Source organism: Schistocerca gregaria, chromosome 2 (assembly GCF_023897955.1).
Source record: "Schistocerca gregaria isolate iqSchGreg1 chromosome 2, iqSchGreg1.2, whole genome shotgun sequence".
Lineage (NCBI taxonomy): Eukaryota > Metazoa > Arthropoda > Insecta > Orthoptera > Acrididae > Schistocerca > Schistocerca gregaria.
The window spans coordinates 417,521,491-417,547,663 of NC_064921.1; the positions used below are offsets into that span (position 1 = coordinate 417,521,491).

At 43.5% G+C, this 26,173-nt stretch overlaps 1 protein-coding gene across 1 annotated transcript in view; it reads left to right on the forward strand.

Annotated features, from left to right (window-relative positions):
* The window catches only part of LOC126323748 (uncharacterized), a 690,513-nt gene that overhangs the window by 300,322 nt on the left and 364,018 nt on the right, over nt 1–26,173 (forward strand). The gene's annotated exons all lie outside the window — the stretch shown is intronic.

The following is a 26,173-nucleotide window of genomic DNA, read 5'->3' on the forward strand; positions in this document are numbered from 1 at the left end:
GAAAAAATAAGCTGGACACCCCAGAGTTATCCTGCAGCTGAAGTATGGTGGAGATAGTGACAATGGGAAACATAAAAACAGTCAAAGAAAAGACAGTGGTATAGGGATATACTGTAAATAATCAATGAGAGAAAAGGTGACAGTGGGGGAGAAGCATATGCATACAGCTACAGTGAGAGAGGGATGCCCAGTATGAAGAAATAACTAAAAACGAGAATATATTCCCCTGCCAAAATTGTTTGGTGTGGAAGAAGGAATAAGCACTGAGGCAGATGGTTCCCCACTCCTCTGTCAGAGTATCTTTAAGAGGAACATGTACGCAATTTTTGTGCTCCGATAGAAGCATTTCACCGCTGTTATAAATATATTAGGTGTTGTTTTAATGTGAAATATTTCACAATACTTACAATTCGTGCTTTACTTGCCGAGTTTTTTCTAATCTACTTGCCGGTCTCCACCTTTGCTCTTCCCTCACTGTCCACCTCCTCCATGCTCCATCTCTGTCCACCTCTTCCTCTCTCTCTGTCCATCTCCTCCTCTTCCCGTTTTTGGTCCACATCCCCCTCTCCCTGTCTCTGTCCTTGTCCTTTCTTTGTCCATTTCCTCCTTCGCCCTTTCTGTCTATCTGCCTGCGGGAGAAAGTTTCGTAACGGTTTGATATAATGTGTACTGTTTGTTGCAAATCACTAAGTGCTGTCATTTTCAAATTATGGAGAAATATTTTTGGATAATACTACTTTTTCATCCCCACTCCCCATACAGCGATTCTTTACATACAGAATATGACACGCGTACCAAGTTTGAATCAAATTGGTCCAGTTATTAAGGATGAGATGTGAAACAAACATGCATACTGGAATTATTTCGGTGTATCATAAAACGCCTAAAGAACTATATGGAACGACTGTACCCTCGGTCAGGGGAGCATTCACTTCTTATTGTTTACAATAGTTATTGAAGTCAATCAACAGAAATAAAGATTATCATAAACTTCAAGTGAGAGAACATTGGGACATGAAGCCCATCAGTTGCCTGTAAAATCCAAAGAAAGTAGAACAACTTTTTAAATCAGAAAGATAATACATTTTTATAAACAATAGAATACACTGAATTCCTAAAGGGCTACCGTTTTAAAACCTTGCCCAAATATATTCCTTTAAAAGAAACAGTAACCTTACATAAGGACTCCAGCTACACAGGCAATAATATACATCAGACACTTCTCTTACAAATAGTTCCCAGCTCACGGCATCGGCAAAGTGCGGACATGAAAATCCTGTGGAGCAGCAAAGACGGGCCACACCTGGTTTTGCCGCTTGGGCCCGATTTATCGGCCCGAAAAAAAATGGCTTTGAGCACTGAGACTTAACATCTGAGATCATCAGTACATTAGAACTTAGAACTACTTAAACCTAACTAACCTAAGACATCACACACATCCATGCCCGAGGCAGGATTCGAACCTGCAACCGTAGCGGGTGCGCGGTTCCAGACTGAAGCACCTTGAACCGGTCGGCCTTACAGGCCCGACCGAGGGCGCGAACTGCAGAATGTGCGTCCAGCTTCACTCCCCGGACGCCTCTTCCCCCACCTGATTAACTCAGAGGGCTGTCATTGGGTGCTCCTGAGCCGTAACGGAACGTTAAATTCTTTCAGATTCCAGAACACCTATTTGAAACAGAGGGGGAACCGCAGCAACGTCCCCACAATCTGGTAACATTGCGTGCCAAGAGCTGCAACAAATATGTTCGATAATACCTCACGCAGAACCACGGTTTGAGGAAGAGAGGTCTTAGTACCCAGTTCTTATCTGACCAAGAGGTAAAAACTGTTTTCCTTAGCCCCAACCGCGGCCGTTTGTACAGCCATTCGAACAACTGTCTTACTGTAGCTATGTTACAGTATATTAAGCAAGATTTGAACGGCGAACCGGAGTTGGCACCCACGAAAATTCTGCGAATCGAGTAATGATGGTAATTGAGCTATAATTAATTCTCAGCTAATTTCACCACTTGTACGTGCGCCGTTCGGATTTTACGCGCAAATAGGTGTAAAAAGCACTTTCTTGTGGGAGGTTTTCGAAGCGTTCCACTTCTATTTTAAACCTGCACAGATCGGTTCAAATTTTACACTCAAGTAAATAAATGGATAAACTCAAAACGAAATTTTTTATCCAAAAAAATGCTGAGGGATCGCGTTTTACATTGGATGTAAATGTTGCACGTAAAAATCATTTTCAAGATAACTGAATGGCAGATCTGTTCAAAGTGATTCAAATAAATAAAAATATCACTGTTACTATAAAATAGAAAACTTGCTTTGAAATATGTAACTTCAGTTAGATTTTATGTGCAAAAAATATGTTTTTGGAAGTTTCTTATGTGCGCCATTTCTATGTTTCAGATTAGTGCGAATCGGATGATTATTTTAATGGTTTTTCTGTTGTTTTTGTCGAAGCTTTATCCGTTGTCACGATGTAAGCAACTTGGTTCAAAAGACAATGAAGAAACCTACACAGGATCAGGTCGTTCGAGTCAAGAAAAATCTACACTCCTGGAAATGGAAAAAAGAACACATTGACACCGGTGCGTCAGACCCACCATACTTGCTCCGGACACTGCGAGAGGGCTGTACAAGCAATGATCACACGCACGGCACAGCGGACACACCAGGAACCGCGGTGTTGGCCGTCGAATGGCACTAGCTGCGCAGCATTTGTGCACCGCCGCCGTCAGTGTCAGCCAGTTTGCCGTGGCTTACGGAGCTCCATCGCAGTCTTTAACACTGGAAGCATGCCGCGACAGCGTGGACGTGAACCGTATGTGCAGTTGACGGACTTTGAGCGAGGGCGTATAGTGGGCATGCGGGAGGCCGGGTGGACGTACCGCCGAATTGCTCAACACGTGGGGCGTGAGGTCTCCACAGTACATCGATGTTGTCGCCAGTGGTCGGCGGAAGGTGCACGTGCCCGTCGACCTGGGACCGGACCGCAGCGACGCACGGATGCACGCCAAGACCGTAGGATCCTACGCAGTGCCGTAGGGGACCGCACCGCCACTTCCCAGCAAATTAGGGACACTGTTGCTCCTGGGGTATCGGCGAGGACCATTCGCAACCGTCTCCATGAAGCTGGGCTACGGTCCCGCACACCGTTAGGCCGTCTTCCGCTCACGCCCCAACATCGTGCAGCCCGCCTCCAGTGGTGTCGCGACAGGCGTGAATGGAGGGACGAATGGAGACGTGTCGTCTTCAGCGATGAGAGTCGCTTCTGCCTTGGTGCCAATGATGGTCGTAAGCGTGTTTGGCGCCGTGCAGGTGAGCGCCACAATCAGGACTGCATACGACCGAGGCACACAGGGCCAACACCCGGCATCATGGTGTGGGGAGCGATCTCCTACACTGGCCGTACACCTCTGGTGATCGTCGAGGGGACAATGAATAGTGCACGGTACATCCAAACCGTCACCGAACCCATAGTTCTACCATTCCTAGACCGGCCAGGGAACTTGCTGTTCCAACAGGACAATGCACGTCCGCATGTATCCCGTGCCACCCAACGTGCTCTAGATGGTGTAAGTCAACTACCCTGGCCAGCAAGATCTCCGGATCTGTCCCCCATTGAGCATGTTTGGGACTGGATGAAGCGTCGTCTCACGCGGTCTGCACGTCCAGCACGAACGCTGGTCCAACTGAGGCGCCAGGTGGAAATGGCACGGCAAGCTGTTCCACAGGACTACATCCAGTATCTCCACGATCGTCTCTATGGGAGAATAGCAGCCTGCATTGCTGCGAAAGGTGGATATACACTGTACTAGTGCCGACATTGTGCATGCTCTATTGCCTGTGTCTATGTGCCTGTGGTTCTGTCAGTGTGATCATGTGATGTATCTGACCCCAGGAATGTGTCAATAAAGTTTCCCCTTCCTGGGACAATGAATTCACGGTGTTCTTATTTCAATTTCCAGGAGTGTAGTTTGATTGCCGAGCTATGGCGGTCTGATGTCAAAATAATGGAAGAGTGAAAGATGGTAGCCAGAACGAAAAACTCACCAATCATAGCACAAAAAAGGTGAATATATCGTGGGCAAGATCAGGAATGTAAAAGAACGGAACAACATTTCGACTTGCCTAACAGCTTCAGCGACATTTAAATCAAAACATGTCGACATGTTCGCGCTTTTTTACGACTTAACCCTATTTCCCCAGCGCAATTAGCTGTCTCAAACCCATACCTTATTACAAGCTCGGTAAATGGTGTGAGAACAAATACACACAAATTTCTGAGCTTCAAGGTAGTGGGCTGCGTATACAACAGGAAGAATCAAAGGATGGAGGTGCATTTACAATAGGAAATAGTCTAGACGGGCGATGCATGCGTCCTACACTTTAATGATATGTGGTGCAATATTGCACGTCACGACAAATGCCATGTATGATGACATGAAGGCATGTGTCAAATTATAGGCGACATGACATCATTTATCATGTTACCTTACTTGACACAGTGCATTATATTACATGAAATGTGTACTAACTCTGACAAGTAAAAAAGCTCAAATATATTAAGATGTTTTGGTTAGATGTCCTTGAGGCTTCCAGATAAGTCCGAAAGCATGGTCCCTTCTTTTACATCCCTAACTCTGCCCAGGACATTTTCGCTATTTTTGTGCTGTCGTAGAAGTATTTTTCATTCTGGTAATCAATGACTGGCGCCCTCAGGGCCTCAGCACTCGTTTGGTGGGTATGGGCTTGCCGACCCGGAGTTCCTGTGCTCCTGACTGGTATGCGGTATGCACCGTCTGCCACTGTAAGCTCTGGTCATACTTCAGCGACCACCGTGAGGTGCGCCGGTGGAACGTTGTGTATCACAGGGAACGGGGACCATGGCTTCACCACCCGATCGCGAAGATGGTACAAATCTCCATAAAAAAACAACCTCAGACTGAAGGTGTGCTCACCAAAGCATACAGGGCTCTGTCTAGGTGAACATTTATTTCCCCAACTGCTCTTGGGGCCTAGATGTATCCTTCGAAATTTGCTCTTCCACATCCCAGCGGAATGGGTGGGTCGGTGGTGGGTGCCAACCCCAATCAAATAAGAGGGCTCATGCAGCCCGACCTCCAGACTCAGTGATGTTTCCGAATCCTAGTATCTTCGGCATCAGAATGCATGCTGCTAGTTAGAGAATGTTTTTATTAGTTAAAGGAAAGAGGGAATCTGAAAAATCTCGCCTTTTCACTTTCGAAAGAATTTAGAGGGGACTGCAGGCACATTAAAATCTGTTAAGCAGTTATGGAATTGGATGCTGTTCGTCAAAACCTCAAGTTCACAACAAGTGGCATACCTTCAGAAGGCCAAAAGCCTTCCGGAGTAAGTTATTGAGACTGAGTTCCATGCCACCTTAGAGATGAAACTTCCTGGAAGATTAAAACTGTGCGCCCGACCGAGACACGAACTCGGGACCTTTGCCTTTTGCGAGCAAGAGCTCTACCATCTGAGCTACCCAAGCACGACTCACGACCCGTCCTCACAGCTTCAATTTTGCCAGTGCGTCGTGCAGATAGGAGGCGAGGTACAGCAGGAAGCAAGTGATGACCTTCATTCCAGTGCCCACATCCCGCCATGGATCCAACGACTGGGTGGACGATTACTTGAAGAGAAGCCACCGAAATGGAAGATGAGCAGGGATAACTGAACGCTGTTCAGCCAGATGGCTGTGTTTGAGCATTACGACAGCGTCCAGGACTGGCTTGTTCACAGTAAACAAGTGATTCATCATCTTGGGAGGTAACCTGTTTTTGGTGCACCAGTGAGTACCACTTAGCAATTCGCGACAGGCTCTTCGACGATTTAAATGCTGCCCAACAACAGGCAACTTCACAGCTTTGCGGGTAGCGAAAGCCAAGTCTTGATGAATAATTAAAGAGAATAAGAAGAGGTCATAGTAAGCGTTTCTCGACCCCGTCAACCGTTCCCTTGGTCTTCAAAGGTATAGGAAACCATAAGAAAGTTTTCCGTTGAACACACATTTACCAATGACAACATTGCTGAAACGGTGGTGCCTCGAAACAACGCCTGGAGACATCGCAACTACTTCCGATACCAACCAGGATCCGGCGTTTCGTCGCTACCGTATGACTGCAGACAGGGGAAAGTTGGATTCCAGAACCACAATTCCAGATCTTACAGCTGCCCTTTCTCCATGTGGGAGCTGGAATCGGCACTGTGAGACTCGTGGTACTGCATCCAGTCAGCACCAAATTCGGTGGTGCATGCTTCGACATTTGCCAGCTCCGTCAGATCGTGTTGAGCAGACGAATGATATTCCTCTGGGCAGTGTTTTAAGTGTTACCCTTTTTACGAAAGCCATAAACAATATCGTATCTATGGTAAGGGGTCCTTTACTCTTTATTTGTATATTATTTTACTGTTTCGTTTTCCTCCAGTTTTATGTTGCTTCAGGTTGAAACAGTGATCTGTCACTTGAAACTTACAGTGCAAAGATTAGAGGAGTGAGCTGCAGAGACAGGTTTCCTGTTTTCTGCAGATAAGTGTTGGTGTGTTCATTTTAATCACTCTTTCCGTATTTTTACTTTACCTGACTTGCATATGAGGGATACCATTCTAGTTTTAAAGATTCAGTGAGGTTTCTGAGCCTTATTTTCTACTCCTGACTGTAGTGGCTACCATACGTGAGAGACCTGGATTTCAGAACCGAGAAGGAGCTGAATATCAATACGTGCCTTAGCCATAGGTCTTGGTGAACACACAGGGCGCGTATGCTTCACTTTTATAAGGCTATGGATGCACAGTGTGTGGATCAGTGAGGTCTTCTTACGAGAAGATTACTGATGTAATTCACCACCAGGGGATTAGACTGCCCACAAGTGCTTGAAAGACATGCCCCGTATCCAGTCTCTGGGCTGAGGCTGGGGAACCATCACTCACCATCCGGCGAAAACTCCTCACGCTGCGTAAGGCATGTATGTTCCTCGCAGCTCCGACTTCACATGCGTACCACTTTGTTGCTCGTCCGCCTCTGGAACGTCGTTCCTCCTATCGTCCACGAGCAACATTGCTTAGGATCCACGTGCAGCGTGTGCTGGAGTCACTTGGTATGAAGCACATACAATCTCAAAAACAGCGTTTTAACCGTCTGCCACCCTGGTTACTGCAGAAGTCCAGAGCAATTCTACATTTAGTGTAGTACAGGAGAGATCACGGTCCTGCATACGTTCTTAATACATTACTTAAGAACTTTTTAACTGAGCACAACAGGTTGACAGCTGTCTTTACGATTGGATGGAAACATGCCGACTCTGTTGGTTAGTCCGTTGTTTTCTCAGTTCGTGTCGTCAAGGTCTGACTGCCTCAAGACGTTACTGTCTCTGATGACGAATTATATGGGTTCTTACAGGCACTGGAGTAGATGATATGGGTTTCGAGTGCTAAATTCCATGTCTGTTGCGTTTCTGTGTGTGCCCTTCACTCTTTACAATGTTTGTACAGAGTAGATAAAGTAGTTCAGAATATCCAGGACGGCTTCCTCCTACTACAGCGGCTACCCAGGGAACATGGCTACTGCGGAGAATGACAGAGCAGAGGTAGCAGCCAAGCAGGCATTACGCGACACTGGGTTATCCGGATATTTTTCATCAAATAATGTGTTCATATTGAAATAGCAATGTGTGTTCGCAAAATAAGCCCATTCAGATATGTCTACAATTTCCTAAGGTTTTTCCAAGTAGAGATGGAGTCGAAAAGGTCCAAAATGAAATTACGATTCGTATCGTCGGTAAGGATAGAATTGTTGTTCCCTACAGCCGATTAGGAAGGGCACATACAAGATTTGTGCTTTTCGGAGAACACTTCAGGTGTAACTACTGACCCATGTTACATGCAATCAACAAAAATCGCACCACCATCCAAAAAATGGCTTTCGACCAGAGTAAGAAGATTAATTGAATCTACTTTTCATCTTGGCAAAATGAAATGGTGCTACTGCGTTGTTTAGATTGATTATGGGTGACATAGCTCCTCCATGTTTCGTGGATAAACATGCCGCCAACCGCCACATTGTCGAAACGGCCCAAAACACCTCACATCTTGGACATTCTTCGCTCTATATACTGGACAGTAAGCACACAATTAGTGGTATCCGTGTTTTTCCTTGACAATCGTGCAACTAATGCAGCGTTCTACACGAATAAATTAGCCATAGCGCCATATGTCAGTTTTTGATAGACTCGCAATTAGTAATTGAGAAGTTGACGATTTCATCGATTTATATCATGGGCCTGCCACCTCACTTCTCATCGGTAACATTCTTACGGCATATTTTAAGTCTCGGCTAAACTGCCTTATTTTATCTGCACAAATTGCTGTAGAACAATGAACTGGACACAGCTGATAATGAAATCGAGAGACTGTAGATCCTTCAGTACACGGTAATCAAATTACAGCATCCGCTTAGAAACGGGTGGAAGAAACTGTTTACGATGCCATTGTTATTTGCATCAACCGAAACTGAAACAGCTTCTGACTCAAAGAAACAAAAAAACAACAGACTGTGCCAAATTTGCCCAACTTTGTTTTGAGCTGTCAGTATTTAAATGTAAGCAAATGGTCCTTAAATTACGAATGTACCCCATATACCTCTCAGAAGGCTCACTCTTCGTGCATTCGTTAGCTTAAGCAAAATAAATGCGTTTGAAGATTCCGCCTTGACACAAAAAACAGTTTGTTGTTGTTTATTATTATCCTCACATATTTTGCTGGAGCAGAATTGGGGTTACCTTTATTTAATAGAACAAAGTAAATAATATAAAAAGAGCGCCGTCAGTTTCACAAAACTTTGAACTGAGGAGCACATTTTGCTGCTACTGTTGTTTTTGCCTTGTTGCTCGCAGGCAGTGTTTTAATACAGTTTGTTATCTGCAGCTAATAATGTTTTTACACTTCGTCATAATGTTCATGAAAAGAAAGACGAAACTGTTGGTATTTAACAAATTTTTTCACTGTGTCACGGTTTTCGACTGCTACTGCTAAACAACTATTATAGTTATGTTATCTTCGTTTCCAGCATCTGATTTAGTGATTTTTTGCGGTTTTTACTAAAGTGCCAAGAGTCAGCGAATGTCTCACTTCGGAAAGTTTGTTCAATTTCTAAATAAAAAAAGGACTGCAAGTTGGATTTATCTTTGTTGCTGTATTGTGATTCTGTAGAAGTCACTAATTCCTACGTCTCTAGAAAACTACGTGTTCTTTTGGCTGTCTTACGGTCCGTGTACATTACCATTATTCTTGCTACGTTACATACGCCCATACTCTTACTGAAATGGAAAAAGGCTAAGTGATATTATAGGAAGTACCCTCCACCATACACATCGCAGTCGTTTGAAGATTGTAGATGAGGATGATTCGAACAATACTTTGACAATAGAATTTGAGATTTGTGCATGGACTGTGCTTGCCTCAGTGTTGATAAATTTCTTCTAATTTTTGTTTTTTTGTTTTGTGACCGTAGTTCCTTCAGAGATCAATTGCATAGAGCTTAGTGCTTGTTCAGTATTTCTGTCCTTACGGCATGTCATTTTGTCCGTTGTAGGTCGCCTCAATATATTTTTTTTTCCAGAGTGTTGTTAGCTATTACGTTTATCGAACTCTTCAAATTTCAGAAAACTGATAGCTGACTGAACTAGTAGCAAGGGCCTGACTAAATTCTATGTATACAGTCTGTTGGCTAAACATTTATGTGCAAAGTTCTCGGCAAGAACGTTGGGAAAAATGATATCTTCTTCTCGTTGTTTTCTGAACGCCAGTATCTGATTGCTTTTCTTCTGACTTCGAAGAAAGCCGCAGACTTATGAAATATCGGATTTCTTCGGTTATATCGTACTGTATTGACCGTCCACACGAACGAAATATTTTACGTTCTTCGTGATGTCGACGTCCAGTTTTTAACTTCAGTGGGAAAGTTGATGAAATGCTTTTGTTTCCCGTTTGCAATAACATTCGCAGTGCGACCGTTTAATATTTCTGTTTCTGCAGCTATTTACAGAGGTAATGACTGTTGGTTCCGCTACATTTAACTACAGAAATTTCAGCAAAACTTTAGTGTTATAGCTTACTGATATATAAAGGTGTATGTTGAGTCTCACGCAGTGGTACTACACTCCTGGAAATGGAAAAAAGAACACATTCCCACAGGTGTGTCAGACCCACCATACTTGCTCCGGACACTGCGAGAGGGCTGTACAAGCAATGATCACACGCACGGCACAGCGGACACACCAGGAACCACGGTGTTGGCCGTCGAATGGCGCTAGCTGCGCAGCATTTGTGCACCGCCGCCGTCAGTGTCAGCCAGTTTGCCGTGGCATACGGAGCTCCATCGCAGTCTTTAACACTGGAAGCATGCCGCGACAGCGTGGACGTGAACCGTATGTGCAGTTGACGGACTTTGAGCGAGGGCGTATAGTGGGCATGCGGGAGGCCGGGTGGACGTACCGCCGAATTGCTCTACACGTGGGGCGTGAGGTCTCCACAGTACATTGTCGCCAGTGGTCGGCGGAAGGTGCACGTGCCCGTCGACCTGGGACTGGACCGCAGCGACGCACGGATGCACGCCAAGACCGTAGGATCCTACGCAGTGCCGTAGGGGACCGCACTGCCACTTCCCAGCAAATTAGGGACACTGTTGCTCCTGGGGTATCGGCGAGGACCATCGCAACTGTCTCCATGAAGCTGGGCTACGGTCCCGCACACCGTTAGGCCGTCTTCCACACACGCCCCAACATCGTGCAGCCCGCCTCCAGTAGTGTCGCGACAGGCGTGAATGGAGGGACGAATGGAGACGTGTCGTCTTCAGCGATGAGAGTCGCTTCTACCTTGGTGCCAATGATGGTCTTATGCGTGTTTGGCGCCGTGCAGGTGAACACCACAATCAGGACTGCATACGACCGAGACACACAGGGCCAACACCCGACATCATGGTGTGGGGAGCGATCGCCTACACTGGCCGTACACCTCTGGTGATCGTCGAGGGGACACTGAATAGTGCACGGTACATCCAAACCGTCAGCGAACCCATCGTTCTACCATTCCTAGACCGGCAAGGGAACTTGCTGTTCCAACAGGACATTGCACGTCCGCATGTATCCCGTGCCACCCAACGTGATCTAGAAGGTGTAAGTCAACTACCCTGGCCAGCAAGATCTCCGGATCTGTCCCCCATTGAGCATGTTTGGGACTGGATGAAGCGTCGTCTCACGCGGTCTGCACGTCCAGCACGAACGCTGGTCCAACTGAGGCGCCAGGAGGAAATGGCATGGCAAGCCGTTCCACAGGACTACATCCAGCATCTCTACGATCGTCTCCATGGGAGAATAGCAGCCTGCATTGCTGCGAAAGGTGGATATACACTGTACTAGTGCAGACATTGTGCATGCTCTGTTGCCTGTGACTATGTGCCTGTGGTTCTGTCAGTGTGATCATGTGATGTATCTGACCCCAGGAATGTGTCAATAAAGTTTCCCCTTCCTGGGACAATGAATTCACGGTGTTCTTATTTCAATTTCCAGGAGTGTATGTTCAGCCAATATGAAACATCACACTTGACGTGCATTATGCGGTACGAGATCTGCATATCCGACTGGCACAAGTTAACAATTAGAAAAGTTAATAGAATGTTAATAAACACAACTCGAGCCTCTACATTTCATTTATACGTCATATTATGCTTTAGTGTAAATATAAAGTAATTTTTGTATTATTAATGAACTGACGTTTAATTTGAAGATTTTTTCTGTATTCAATACACAAGGTCATAAATTTTCACGTACGCTTTTTTTAAGAATAATCACACACAACTTTCGTAGTTTTCATCTACTATTCTGCTTTGCTATATAATGTAACAAAAAACTGATCAAGTACCAATCGAATATGGGCTGCCGAAAATAAAAGAAATGCTTTTAAGTGTAAATTTACAGTTAGTATATTTACAGTTTTTCTCACAGACAAATATTGTAAAAATACTCCAACAAGTTTCTGTTATACTCTGTTCTGAGTAGCAGTAAATATGTAGATTTTTTAGCGGAATATCTGCGCAAAAAGTAACATATTCGGAGTGTGTGGTCTGGAAGTCAACTAACTGTGTCAGTTTATTCCATTAATGCTTTGCATTCCTTTCATATAAGTTTTATGGAGACTTTTTCAGGATTTGCTAGACTTTGAGAATCTTTAGCACTTATCTCACTTTGAACGAATCCTAGTTTACTATACAAAGTAGTTGTGTGGTCATATTCATGAAATAATTGTACGAGAAATTTAAGAGTTGTGTATTTGATAGACTCTTGCACTTTTTAACTAAAGCCGTGAAACTTATTTCCAGGCTCTCTGGTACAAGTTGGGAAGTTACGTGTATGTTATTATCGGTGTATTATCACCGGCTCTTTGATCGAACATTGAGTTTCTCTGAGAGCGATCTGATACCAACAGGTCTCAAACCATAGGTGTAAGATTTGAAATTAATTAGCGTACTTTTGTGTGCCATAGCGAGGCTGCCAAACTGATCCAAGAACTCACAGATGTTATGAAATTGTTGTGGGTGACCTAATGAAGTGTTTACTGGCAGTGACGTAATAACTTCGTAGAGTTGTTGAATACGTCACAAAATTGTCTGGATCACGTGACCGATGACAGAAAATGTTCTTGCGACGCCACTAGAAGACGAAGGTAGTAATATTGCGCTATGTTAGGCTTACAATTATTTCATTAGAGACGTGGCACGAGATCGGAACGAACAAGACTGGTGAAGGAAAACGGCAGCGTCCTTTCCAAAGGAGTCATCCAAGCGTATGCCCGTAGGATTAGAGGAGATACGGAAGACCTAAAACTGGATGTTCCTCCTTCCCTCACTCTATGACCGTTTGCTCCTCCCCCTCACTTCTCTTATCGCACACTCTGATCTTCAGCTTCGATTATTGTTCCTGCAAATGAGTTTTGGATTGGTAACTGAAAGCGCTCAAAATGAATGGGTAAATCGTATCGCGTAACTTTTTGAAAAGTGAATGAAATAAAATATTCTGTTAAATTTGGAGTGAAATGTTTTGTTAAAAACATCTTTTATGTTCGTTAAAAGCCACGGCTTATTTTTTCAGGACGCTATCGTCAGAAATATCATACGTATTCGAAGGTGAAGACATCTACCTTACCATGGATACAAAAAAGCTTTCTTTAATGTTTTGCGATAAGCAAATTAAACACAATACTCAATTAATCATTTAGTTTTCTCTGTGAGGCTTGATGCTCCAGTAAAGCCACCTAGGTGCAATGGCAGCGTATACAATTGAAATAATTGTTTTTAATAAAACTGTACATCTGGCCTAAATTGAAATAGGATATATTATAAGACGCCGTTTTCTATTTATTGAGATTAAATTCTTTCAATACTTTCAGAAGTAAATGACTATTAAGAAAGTTTTTATCATTTTAACAACAAAGGTGTCGGTTCAATAATGCACTTACACAAAACGGCCAGGGCAACATTTAATTGTTACGTAATTAAATAAGGGGCAGGGAAAATACTTTCTTGCTACTAACAAAAACACATGCTACATTCGATACTGACATATATATTTAACAAAATTATAATTACAGTACATATAGTTAATTAGAGACCGTGATCTACATGCGACCTTACAGCTAGGAAGTCAGAACCAAGAAGATGAAAGAGAAGAAGAGCACAAAGAAATAAAAGTTCTTTTCTTATGTACTACGAGACAAAGATCATGCTTATTACAATCATAGGAGCGCATATAGCTCCTTCACTGTCGCTGAATATAGATCACTAGATTTTACATTCCTTTTCTTCAAGAAGCAATGCTATAACGGTTGGAATCATTGGTATAGTGGGTATAAGAGACATCTTTCCAGTTGCTGGATCTGTGGGGATAGTAGCTTCAATGACAGTACTTCGCATGGTTTTAACCTGTGAGTGGTTATGATTAGAGGATTCAGATTCTGTAGCAGTATTCTAATGTAATACGGTAAACCGTATCCATAACTTTCCTGTTTCCTGTAAAGCTGATGGCAAGGAAGAAAGCAAACCAGCACATTTTTGTGTAGAATTTTTTTTCGAAAGTGTGTTTACGCATAAAGAATATATATGCGAGAAAGTAATTTATCTAGTGTTTTACATGCGTTCACATCGTAGTTGAAACTGTGTGCGAGAAACATGTCGAAACCGTACATTTTCATAGCACAGCTCAGCATTTCCTCCTCGCAGTTGGTATTAACAGAAAACCTGTACATTACTGTTTAAAAAATAAGTGTCCTTAGCCTACACAAATACTCATCAGAGGATCGTGCAAGAAATTAAAGTAAATTGGCCAAGAACTTTTCAACATTTTTGATAACAACAGTTGTTACTTTCATATAGTAAATAACCGTGTCGTGTAAGGATATAAAGTGAAGTGTTCAAATAACTGTGACTGACGCCCGAACAACAGGGAACTGACATGCATCGAGACTAGAAAATAGTGCATTGATAATGGCTAGGCACTAGCCGAAATCTGTATTTCCCATATAAAACCTGAAAAAAGGACAACTGATTGCTGCGCTCTATAATTTATAAATAAAGAAAAAAACTAAGAACTATTCAAGATTTTTAGTAAAACCTTAATACAGACATAGATACGAGGACGCGATCGTTCAGTTATTTAATGCTGATGGTATAGTACCAGAGTTATTTAGAGTGCCGCACCACTCGAACTTACATTATTATAAGAATTATGGCTCTATACGGAGATACTGTGCTTATCGCCTGCTTCGGTAATGCTTTGTATCAACGATTAGGATAAAGTCTTCATTATGAGGTAGAAAGCGAGCAGGAACGACAACTTGGTTTGTTTCCACAAGGCCAAGATATCCTTTGCTGGGCAGCAAAGCACCCAGAAGATCATTTCGTTTCAGGCTGAGAGAAGGGCTACAATTCTCAATACTAAAATTGTCAATAGCTTATCCAACGATTCACAACTGATTCAATTACCAAAAAGTTGTAAAATGAAAGGATTTCTGAATATTTATGCCGTTAATAGCATTTCTTTGTTCGACCCGCAAATACGCTCACTTAACATTTCGTTTCATAAAAAGAAAAAGAAGCAGTGCTTCTTACAGATATTCCAATACTGTTCAACACAAGCAGCGACGGAATTCAGTTTTCCAATACCTCTCTCGTTTCCCCGTTTAATCAAATTAGATTCACAGTGTTGGAATTTAATTCGAGCAGCTTTCTGTCATGCCCTTTGTTGTCCTCTTCGTCGACATTCTTATTGTAGTTGATGTTCAGTCTCAGCAATGAAGGTTATTTGTGAAATTAAAAATGCCAGAAAAATTTACTGCCAGCTGGTGTGGCCTCGCGGTTATAGGCGCTTCAGTCTGGAACCGCGTGACCGCTACGGTCGCAGGTTCGAATCCTGCCCTGGGCATGGATGTGTGTGATGTCCTTAGGTTAATTAGGTTTAAGTAGTTCTAAGTTCTAGGGGACTGATGACCACAGATGTTAAGTCCCATAGTGCTCAGAGGCATTTGAACCAAAAAGTTACTCTTTAAAACTGGTACTTACATTGCGACCGGTAACACATTTAATAATTTTTAAAAGGTTGTGCAATAGAGATGGCATCTTGCAAAAGGTTCTCGCTCGGCGCCCATTGAAAGTGTAACTACCGTTACCTTTTTAAAGTTATTAGGAGAAAATGTCTTTACTAGAGAGCTTCATTTTAAAATGCACGAGTCAAGGTAGACGGGATTCTTAATTCACTACGTAACAGCAAAATTTTTGTCCTGCCGAAGGCATGTCTTGTATATTTCTGTTTAGTCTAGAAATATGCCATTTTGACCTGACGTCCAAGTCAAAATGAAATCGAAAAGTAATTAGAAACAAAATACGTAAGCAAACTGCCTTTTAATATAACACCATTTTAAAACGGACTAATAAGTAGAAAGTAATTGCTTCTAGCCCCCATACAGATTCCTAACTCCAACAGGTAGTCCTGTGCCTGTTAATATTTGTAAAATTTTAAACGAAAAATTTCGGTTGCATGCAATAGATAATTGGAGTATTAATAGTTCGCCAAGTTACTAAGAGTTTCATTGGACTAGAAATTATATGAACTGTTATGTCGTTTTGTTGAACGACAGCTACTCTCTACACTCCTTGCTATAATCTATTTCATGCAACAGACTTTTTGATCTTAAATTTTTCTAGTATTGTCGCAGCTACTAAAAATACGCTAGAACAAATTTTTAGGGCTACTTGTATAGGGTGAGGAATCTGTATGGACTAGGAAAAATTATTTCATATTTTTTGGTATGTTTTAAAAACGTGTAAAATTAAAAATGATTTTTGATTTAGATAATTATTTTCTACTTTTTAGTCTTGTGTGTGAAATTTTTCAATCGATATCAAACATACAGATGAGATTACGAGAGAGTCATGTGGTAAATTTGTAGGTTTATTTCAATTTCTCTTGACCTGACTCAGTCAATATCGTGCTGCCTCCTACGCATATCTCGCGGAAAAGATCATGAAGAAGACATGAGAGAGATTCCAGCTCACACATAAGCTTATCAGCAATCGTTCTTACCACTAAAAGCTTTTGTGTGGTACAGAAAAGGGGGAATATCAACGGTACACAAAGTACCGTCTGCCACACCACAGACATAAAGCTAGTTTATGTTGCATTTTCATCCAGTTCTGAGCGATATCGAAAGTTTTCAAGTGTCTATCTCGTTGGGAGGAGTTTGAAATAAATCGCAAAATTTGTACCGAACGGACAAGTAGACAGGAAAATAAAGTAACCTCCACCAATCACCATACACGAAAGCGTGTTAATCTTACTTTATCGTCCAGTTCTGACCTATTGAAAGTTTAACTTCTCTAGTTCATCGGGAAGGTATAAAATCAGTTTCAAAATATGTACCGAACAGACAAACAAACAAGAAAGTGACCTACAAAAATCTTTTAAAACTGCAGGGACAATAAAAATTACCCGAAACTTATTATACACAAGCGGTCAGCTTCCACAGTGCTCTAAGAGTCTCACTCAAAACAAAACAAAAAATGTAACTAAAGGAAAAGGTTACATTATAATAACAGTTCACCATTGCGGAGGACATATGATACGAAGAATGTGCGTACTGTGAGCCCCAAGTGGGTTTTCGTCTCACTTTCTTTAATAAGTTGGAGAACATTACATGAGACACCTAGAGAATGCACCTCTACTGTGAAGACATTTCACAATCCCTTTAGCAGTCACTAAAGTAATGGAAAATAATCAGAACGATGACTGGTATTGAAAATAAGAAGTTCGAATGCTCTCATTCATAAACCTCTTCCCTTGTGTCCTAAGACGATTGTAGGTGACTAATATGATGATCTAAGTATGAATGTATAGAGGACCAAAAGCCTATCTGGGTCTAACAAATTGTACAATAATTTGTCGAAAGTGATAGCTGGGATTGTGGAAGCAGTTCTTTACAGGATGCAGAATAGTTTTCTTTTCTGTCACTTCCCAACAGAAATTTACAAGGGAAGCGTAAAAATGTTTGCCCCTGTTGAAACGAAGCAAGAAAATAAAACAAAACGGCCCAGTAACAGTTCAGCTCTTCACTAACTACAATTTCTCTTTTAAATTCCTCCATCTGTTCAGACTGAATAACAATCGATGATAGAGGATGGAGATATCAGTATGTAGCCCATATACTGTTTCTTATTTGCTTCTGTCAGCAAGAAGATTCATGTGTGTGGAAGTCCTGGAATGATCCCTTCTGATTAGACTGACTTTTTGTTCTGCATTGTTGTACACTATTCAGTTCTGTGCACTGTAACATCTCCATATGTTCAACAGCTAAAGTTTACATTTCTTGCACTTCTGCTGAAAATCTGTCTATGCATGACGAATGTTTGTGTAGGGATATTCGACAGTCATGTATCTTTGTCGCTGGTGGTACTTTTTATTGATGTGTTTTGCTTGTCACTTTCTAGATATTTATCAAGTGTTTCATTATTAAACGAAAAGTAATCTTGTTTACAATACATCACACATCCTGAAGTTGACGACCTTCTCAATTATCGCTACTTTTTGAACTTTACCTATGATATTCTGCATTAAGTGGAGGGAGGAGGAGATCAGTGTTTCACGACCCGTCTACAACCAAGTCACTAGAGACGGAGCAAAAGGTCAGATTAGGGAAGGATGGGGAAGAAAACGGGCGCTGCTCTTTCAAAGCAATCATCCCGGAAACTGCTTGAAGCTGTTTAGAGAAACCACGGGTTTGAACCTTGGCGGATCTAGAAGACTGACTGGTGAGGTTTATCTTGGACAGAAATATCTAGCATTACGACGTTAGAAATGGAGGTAATGGTGGAACCTATATGGAGAGACAGATTGTAATATTAACATTAGTGAAATCCGTGTCGCAGTTAGGTAGAACACAACAGTACTAAACAAATACTTCATCTAAGTTTTGCAGCTATTACTCATTTATTCGCTTGTAGGTCAACAAAACAAATACTGTAGAACATCTTGTATCCTCATTGTCATAGTGCTTGCGACCGAGATCTGGCTGAAACCCGAAGTAGGAAGCTCTGAGATATATATCGTGAAGCCAGATTAGAGGCCATAGGAGAGTGAGCGTACTATGAAGTTGACAAAAATATTGTCGCCATTTAGGTCGAATTTGAGTGTGACAGTGAAGTTATCTGGTCGCCTATAACTGGTGTAGGCCAAACAAAGGTAACTTTTGGTCTTATTAAAGGCCACCCGATTCTGCTGTAACACCTCTAGAGTCATTCAAAGAAAGTCAACGATCATGCAATACTTGTTGGAGGCGACTTCAACCTTCCGAGTATAGATTGGGATGTCAGTGGATACACGCGAAATACTTTCCAACAGTTCATAAATCGTCGTGTGGAGAGCTATGTGCCTAGTAAGTGGATAAAGGATGGAAAAGACCCACCATGGTTTAATATCGAAATTCGGAGGATGCAGCTAGCTCGGTAATAGTGGAACCTATATGGAGAGACAGATTGTAATATTAACATTAGTGAAATCCGTGTCGCAGTTAGAACACAACAGGCTGTTGTACTCTGTGTTCAAAAGGGAAAGCGCAAATGACGAAAAGCGACGTATTAGCTAAAAATGGGCCGTACCTTATCGAAATGTCAGTATGGAAACGGGGATTATTGATAATGACGTCATTATAGAAACTGCGATTACGAAAGTTAATAAATCAGTCAAGTCGGCTAGGAGAGTGATCCTGCTAGATAGAGCAGATAAGCAGACATTAGCTTCTCACTTAGACAGTGATTTGGCATCACTTAGTTTCAGTAAGATGGATGTAGAGGAATTATGAGCAGAGTTTAAGTAGACTGTAAATCTGGACAGGAGAGCTATGTGACTAGTAAGCGGATAAAGGATGGAAAACGCCAAGAGGGTTTAATAACGAAATTCGGAGGATGCTGAGGAAGTAGAGGCTGTTGTACTCTGTGTTCAAAAGGGAACGCGCAAATGACGAAAAGCGAATGTCAGTAGATATTCGTGTGTCTGTCAAAGATATGTGTGAGATGCATAGAACAGCTACCACCGTCACAACTTAGAAAAAGACCTGTGAGAGAACCCGAGAAAATTCTGATCTTACGTAAAATCGCTAAGCGGGTCTAAGCCATTGAGTCCATTGTTGACCAGTCTGGTGTGGCAGCTGGAGATTGCAAAATCAAGCCGAAGTTTTGAATTCCATGTTGAAGAGATTGTACAGAAAGGATATTCGTACAACCGTACTGTCATTCGACCGTCAGACCGACTCCCGTATGAACGACATAGTGTTTAGCGTGCCTGGCATTGAGAGACAACTGAAAACTTTAAAAGCAAATAAATCACCAGGTACGGATGGAATCACAGTTCGATTTTACAGTGAGTACTCCACGGCATCTCTCGCCTAGCAAGAAGTCCCAAGCGACTGGAAAAAGTACGGGTGACTCCAGTATATAAGAAGGGTAAAAGAATACACCGGTAAAATTGCAGATGAATATCCCTAACTTCGGTGTGTTGCAGAATTCTTGAACGTATTCTCAGTTAGAATGCAATAAACGTTCTTGAAATAGAGAATCTAATGTCCACGAGACAGGACGGTTTTAGAAAGCATCGCTCATGCGAAACTCAGCTTTCCCTTTTCTCTCATGATATTCCGCGAACTTTGGATGAAGGGCAACAGGCACAGTGCATATTTCTAGATTTTCGGAAAGCATTTGACATGGTGCCCCACTGCAGGTACGAGCATATGGAATAAGGTCACAGATATGTGAGTGGCTCGAAGAATTCTTAAATATTAGAACCCAGTATGTTGTCTTCGACGGCGAATGTTCATCAGCGAAAAGGGTAGGACCGCTATTGTTTTCTATATACATAAATGATTTGGCGGACACTGTGGGCAGCAATCTGCGATATTTTGCTGATGATGCTGCGGTGTTGGGTAAGGTGTCGAAGTTGAGTGAGTGTGCGAAGATACAAGACGACGTAGACAATAGTCTCCATTGCTGTGATGAATGGCAGCTGGCCCTAGATGTGGAAAAAGTCAGCTAATACGGATGAGTAGGAAGATCCAACGTGTACTGTCCGGATACAGTGTTACTAGTGTCCTACTTGACACAGTCAAGTCGCTTAAATATCTCGGCGTAGCGTTGCAAAGCGATGGAAAATGGAACGAGCATATGAGAACTGTGTTAGGGAAGGCGAATGGTTAACTTCGGTGTATTGGGAGAATTTTAGGAAAGTGTGGTTCACTTGTGAAGGACCGCATACAGGACGGTGGTGCGTCCTATACTTGAGTACTGCTCAAAAGTTTGGGATCCGTACCAGGTCGGATTAAAGGAAGGCATCGGAGTCATTCAGAGGCGGGTTGTTAGGTTTGTTACCAATAGGTTCGAACAACACGCAAAATGCTTCGGTAACCAAATGGCAATCCCCGGACGGAAGGCGACGTTCTTTTCGAGAAACAATACTGAAAAAAATTAGAGAACCGGCGTTTGAAGCTGACTGCCGAACTACACTCCTGGAAATGGAAAAAAGAACACGTTGACACCGGTATGTGAGACCCACCATACTTGCTCCGGACACTGCGAGAGGGCTGTACAAGCAATATTCACACGCACGGCACAGCGGACACACCATTACCCGCGGCGTTGGCCGTCGAATGGCGCTAGCTGCGCAGCATTTGTGCACCGCCGCCGTCAGTGTCAGCCAGTTTGCTGTGGCATACGGAGCTCCATCGCAGTCTTTAACACTGGTAGCATGCCGCGACAGCGTGAACGTGAACCGTATGTGCAGTTGACGGACTTTGAGCGAGGGCGTATAGTGGGCATGCGGGAGGCCGGGTGGACGTACCGCCGAATTGCTCTACACGTGGGGCGTGAGGTCTCCACAGTACATCGATGTTGTCGCCAGTGGTCGGCGGAAGGTGCACGTGCCCGTCGACCTGGGACCGGACCGCAGCGACGCACGGATGCACGCCAAGACCGTAGGATCCTACGCAGTGCCGTAGGGGACCGCACTGCCACTTCCCAGCAAATTAGGGACACTGTTGCTCCTGGGGTATCGGCGAGGACCATTCGCAACCGTCTCCATGAAGCTGTTCTACGGTCCCACACACCGTTAGGCCGTCTTCCGCACACGCCCCAACATCGTGCAGCCCGCCTCCAGTGGTGTCGCGACAGTCGTGAATGGAGGGACGAATGGAGACGTGTCGTCTTCAGCGCTGAGAGTCGCTTCTGCCTTGGTGCCAATGATGGTCGTATGCGTGTTTGGCGCCGTGCAGGTGAGCGCCACAATCAGGACTGCATACGACCGAGGCACACAGGGCCAACACCAGGCATCATGGTGTGAGGAGCGATGTCCTACACTGGCCGTACACCTCTGGTGAGCGTCGAGGGGTCACTGAATAGTGCACGGTACATCCAAACCGTCGTCGAACCCATAGTTCTACCATTCCTAGACCGGCAAGGGAACTTGCTGTTCCAACAGGACAATGCACGTCCGCATGTAATTCGTGCCACCCAACGTGATCTAGAAGGTGTAAGTCAACTACCCTGGCCAGCAAGATCTCCGGATCTGTCCCCCATTGAGCATGTTTGGGACTGGATGAAGCGTCGTCTCACGCGGTCTGCATGTCCAGCACGAACGCTGGTCCAACTGAGGTGCCAGGTGGAAATGGCATGGCAAGCCGTTCCACAGGACTACATCCAGCATCTCTACGATCGTCTCCATGGGAGAATAGCAGCCTGCATTGCTGCGAAAGGTGGATATACACTGTACTAGTGCAGACATTGTGCATGCTCTGTTGCCTGTGACTATGTGCCTGTGGTTCTGTCAGTGTGATTATGTGATGTATCTGACCCCAGGAATGTGTCAATAAAGTTTCCCCTTCCTGGGACAATGAATTCACGGTGTTCTTATTTCAATTTCCAGGAGTGTATTCTACTGCTGCCAACGCACCTTGCGCTTAAGGGCTACGAAGACAAGATACAAGAAATTAGAGCTGATATGGAGGCGTATAGACAGTCGGTTTCCCTCGCTCTATTTGCGAGTGGAACTGGAAAAGAAATGACTAGGACACCCTCCACCACACACCGTACGAAGGCTTGCGCAGTATCTATATAGATCTAGATGCAGAAAGCAAATCACGATATGGCCGCCAAAATTAGCACCGAACCACCTCAATGTTTCACTCTTGGCAGAAGTTAGAAACAATTTGTAACAGGACTCGTACGACCAGATGACTTCCATTGCTCAGTTGTCCCTGATTTATGGATTTATCACCACGTCTTCCTGTTATGATCGTTAGCATAGTTTTGGGATTCCTGCTTCCCCTGCAATTCCCACCCCCTTCGTGTTGCTTGGCTGCACACAGGTTTCTCGAGTGTGACATTCAATTCTGCAGTGACCTTTACGGCTTTCATTCTCTTACTTTTGTCAGCCCTCTTCAGCGCCAGTCTGCAACGATCATACAACACATAGTTTCGTCCGCGCTGTGGCTTAGTGCATGAAGCGTTCCGCTTTCTCTGTATGCGATATCAATTTCCTATATGGTGCCTTTGCAAAACCGAAGCATACACACCATACTAGCAAGAGCAGTACACCAAGTTTGAAGTCACTTACGTCTGACATAATGCACTCACAATTGCACAGAACACTGTTCTGGCAACGACTGAGACTTGCAACGGTTTGAGGACATTTGCACAGGACATTGCAACAGTACTATCTGCAGGCTTCACGGTAATCTGCATTGTTTTCGAGCATGTATTTCTCACGTTTTTTCGATATTGTTGCCCAACCAAAGTATGTATCTTAATGAAACTAACTACCTACAATAAGTTATTAAAATAGTAGGTGCACTATTTTATGAGAAAATAAACGTCGCGACTTATTGTGATGCTTGTACTATTGACCATTCAGGCACATGATCAGTCCTCATACGCGCTCGGTGTTGAGCATACAGTGCATAGACTAAAATATCAAACACTGACAATTCTAACGATGATAAAATCCAAGTCGGAAGCGTGTACGCAAGATGTAGCGATCTGTGTTGCTTTCTTACACTTATTGTACTCGTAGTTAGATATTCTTGGCCGTGTCCGCCAGTGTTTTATCTTGCTACAAGCTATCTTTGATGCAGCTTGATACACGTGAACTACCATATGGTACAAACGTGGAGTGAGGTACAAGCTGCAGATGGTACAGTATGTACCATTCCCGTAGGAGTGTCCGTCAATTGTACTGAACTTGCTTCTGATTGGTCGGCACACTCGCGTGTTACGTGTCAAAACGCCTAACTTCTCTTATTATTTATTTATATGCTTTCCATTTTATTTAACCCAGTTTTCAGTATGACAGTCTCTCATGGCTACGGTACGAGTCTACCGTTTTCGTTTATTAAATTTCACTAGTTTTGAGAAACATAAGAGTAATGATATTACAACAGAAGTCCTTCGGACACCTCCGGGTCACTTTTGTGCGTCCGGGAGACGAAGTTAAGAACTTTAAACATTGCAGCGTGTCAGCAATCGTAAGTATCGAAATAATTACCTGGTGTTTACCTAGGTTTCAGCGTGGGTAACCACGCCTTCTTCAGAACAAATATGAAGCAGCTTGCCTAAATAGGCATTTAGCCTTTTACTATTTTTATTTAGGCAAGCTGGTGTATATTTGTTCTGAAGAAGGCGTGGTTGCCCACGCTGAAACCTAGGTAAACCCCAAGTAGTTTTTACAATCAAGGCGGATTTTTCATAATTATTTGGAGACGAAGTTCTTCGGCTGCGCTAGTCACTCTGATCCGGGTGTTCTTCACAGCCGAACGTGTATCTCTGTTTCGTACGGACGTGTCGTACTCTATATCGGAAGTTGTCAGAAAAGGTACCGTACTACAAAAAAAGCTATGTCGAGTGTTGTCGAAGCCAGTGTAAAGAACAGTGTAAACAAACAGTATACATTAATGAGAGGTGTCGCTTACTATCATTGTCAGTACTACAGATCTTGCCCTCAGCAGATACAGAGACTAACCTGGGCAAGTGGCATCCCTTAAAAACACAATCACAGGTTCACGTTGGAGATGACAGCATAGCGGCCTCCGCCGAAGAAGACCCCGCAACCGACGAGCTGTCTTCTGCGCTGGGGCAGAACTTTAGAAGACGACAGGTTGGTAGGAAGAACAGTTAGGGACTATTATTCAATCTCTCCAGCATCCAGATCTGACTTCCAACACGATAACGTATAATTTATAATAGTTTACTAAAATTTATCAAGGGGAGATAGTTCTGAAAACGCCTAGGAGGCAGCTGGAACAGCCGAGGTAACTTTGACAATTTAACGTTTGCGTCGGTGATGTCAAGTCACAGATCATACGTCTGCCTATAGCTTTGTTTCTAGGCCGGCCGAAGTGGCCGTGCGGTTCTAGGCGCTGCAGTCTGAAACCGCGTGACTGCTATGGTCGCAGGATCGAATCCTGCCTCGGGCATGGATGTGCGTCATGTCCTTAGGTTAGTAAGGTTTAACTAGTTCTAAGTTCTAGGGGACTAATGACCTCAGAAGTTGAGTCCCACAGTGTTCAGAGCCATTTTATTTTATTTTTTGTTTCTAGTTAACTCTGCATCTGCACAGCAAAATATAGGAGATTAGTGAAATAGGGTTAAATCATTTCGGGAAAGAAAGGAAGAGGAGACCCAAAGAAGTACAATATTTGGAAATGACAGTGAGTACCACTACTACGAAACTGCTCATCACTGGCGGTGGTTGCCGAAACTCATATAGAAAAATGGGTGCTAGGAGTAGTTTCTTGTGAGTCCACGAAAAGAAAATTACCGAGACAGCGTCTGACAGAGCAAAGCGAACGCCTGCGGAACAGATCCGCGAACGAACGCTTCTGCAGAGCGAGGCAGCGCTGACGTCACACGACCCCCAGGAGCTGGCGTGACGTCAGAGATCCGCACGCGTGTAGGGAGTGCTCTGCCGCACGCAACGACAAGCGCTATCGAACACAGCGTAATGCGCCGCGTAGCGTTCGCGGTTAACCCGTACTCAGACTTCGAGTTAACAGAGCATACGGACTGCAGACATCTGCTTCCCCATTACAAAAGGGTAAGGACACTAGCGATATAAAGCAAGGATTATGATAAATAAACTGCCAATATAAAATAACTGTGGATTTATTTTCATAACCTGCTATTAAAAAAAATGGCTCCGAGCACTATGGGACAACTTCTGAGGTCGTCAGTCCCCTAGAACCTAGGACTACTTAAACCTAACTAACCTAAGGACAGCAAACGCATCCAAGCCCGAGGCAGGATGCCTGCGACCGTAGCTGTCGCGCGGTTCCAGACTGTAGCGTCTAGGACCGATCGGCCACTAACCTGCTAATAAATGTACCATAAAAATGCCGACAAATTATCTGTATTTTGCGTTCCCAACAATTACATTGCCTTCAAAATCGCTTTGGATGACTCGAATGCTAAAAAAAGCTTTTCTACATGCAATCATTCCACCTTCGGGTGTTAAACATGATGTATTGTGGGATGTTGTAAATTACTCAATAATATATGCTGCGTAAGAGCAGTGTATGTTGT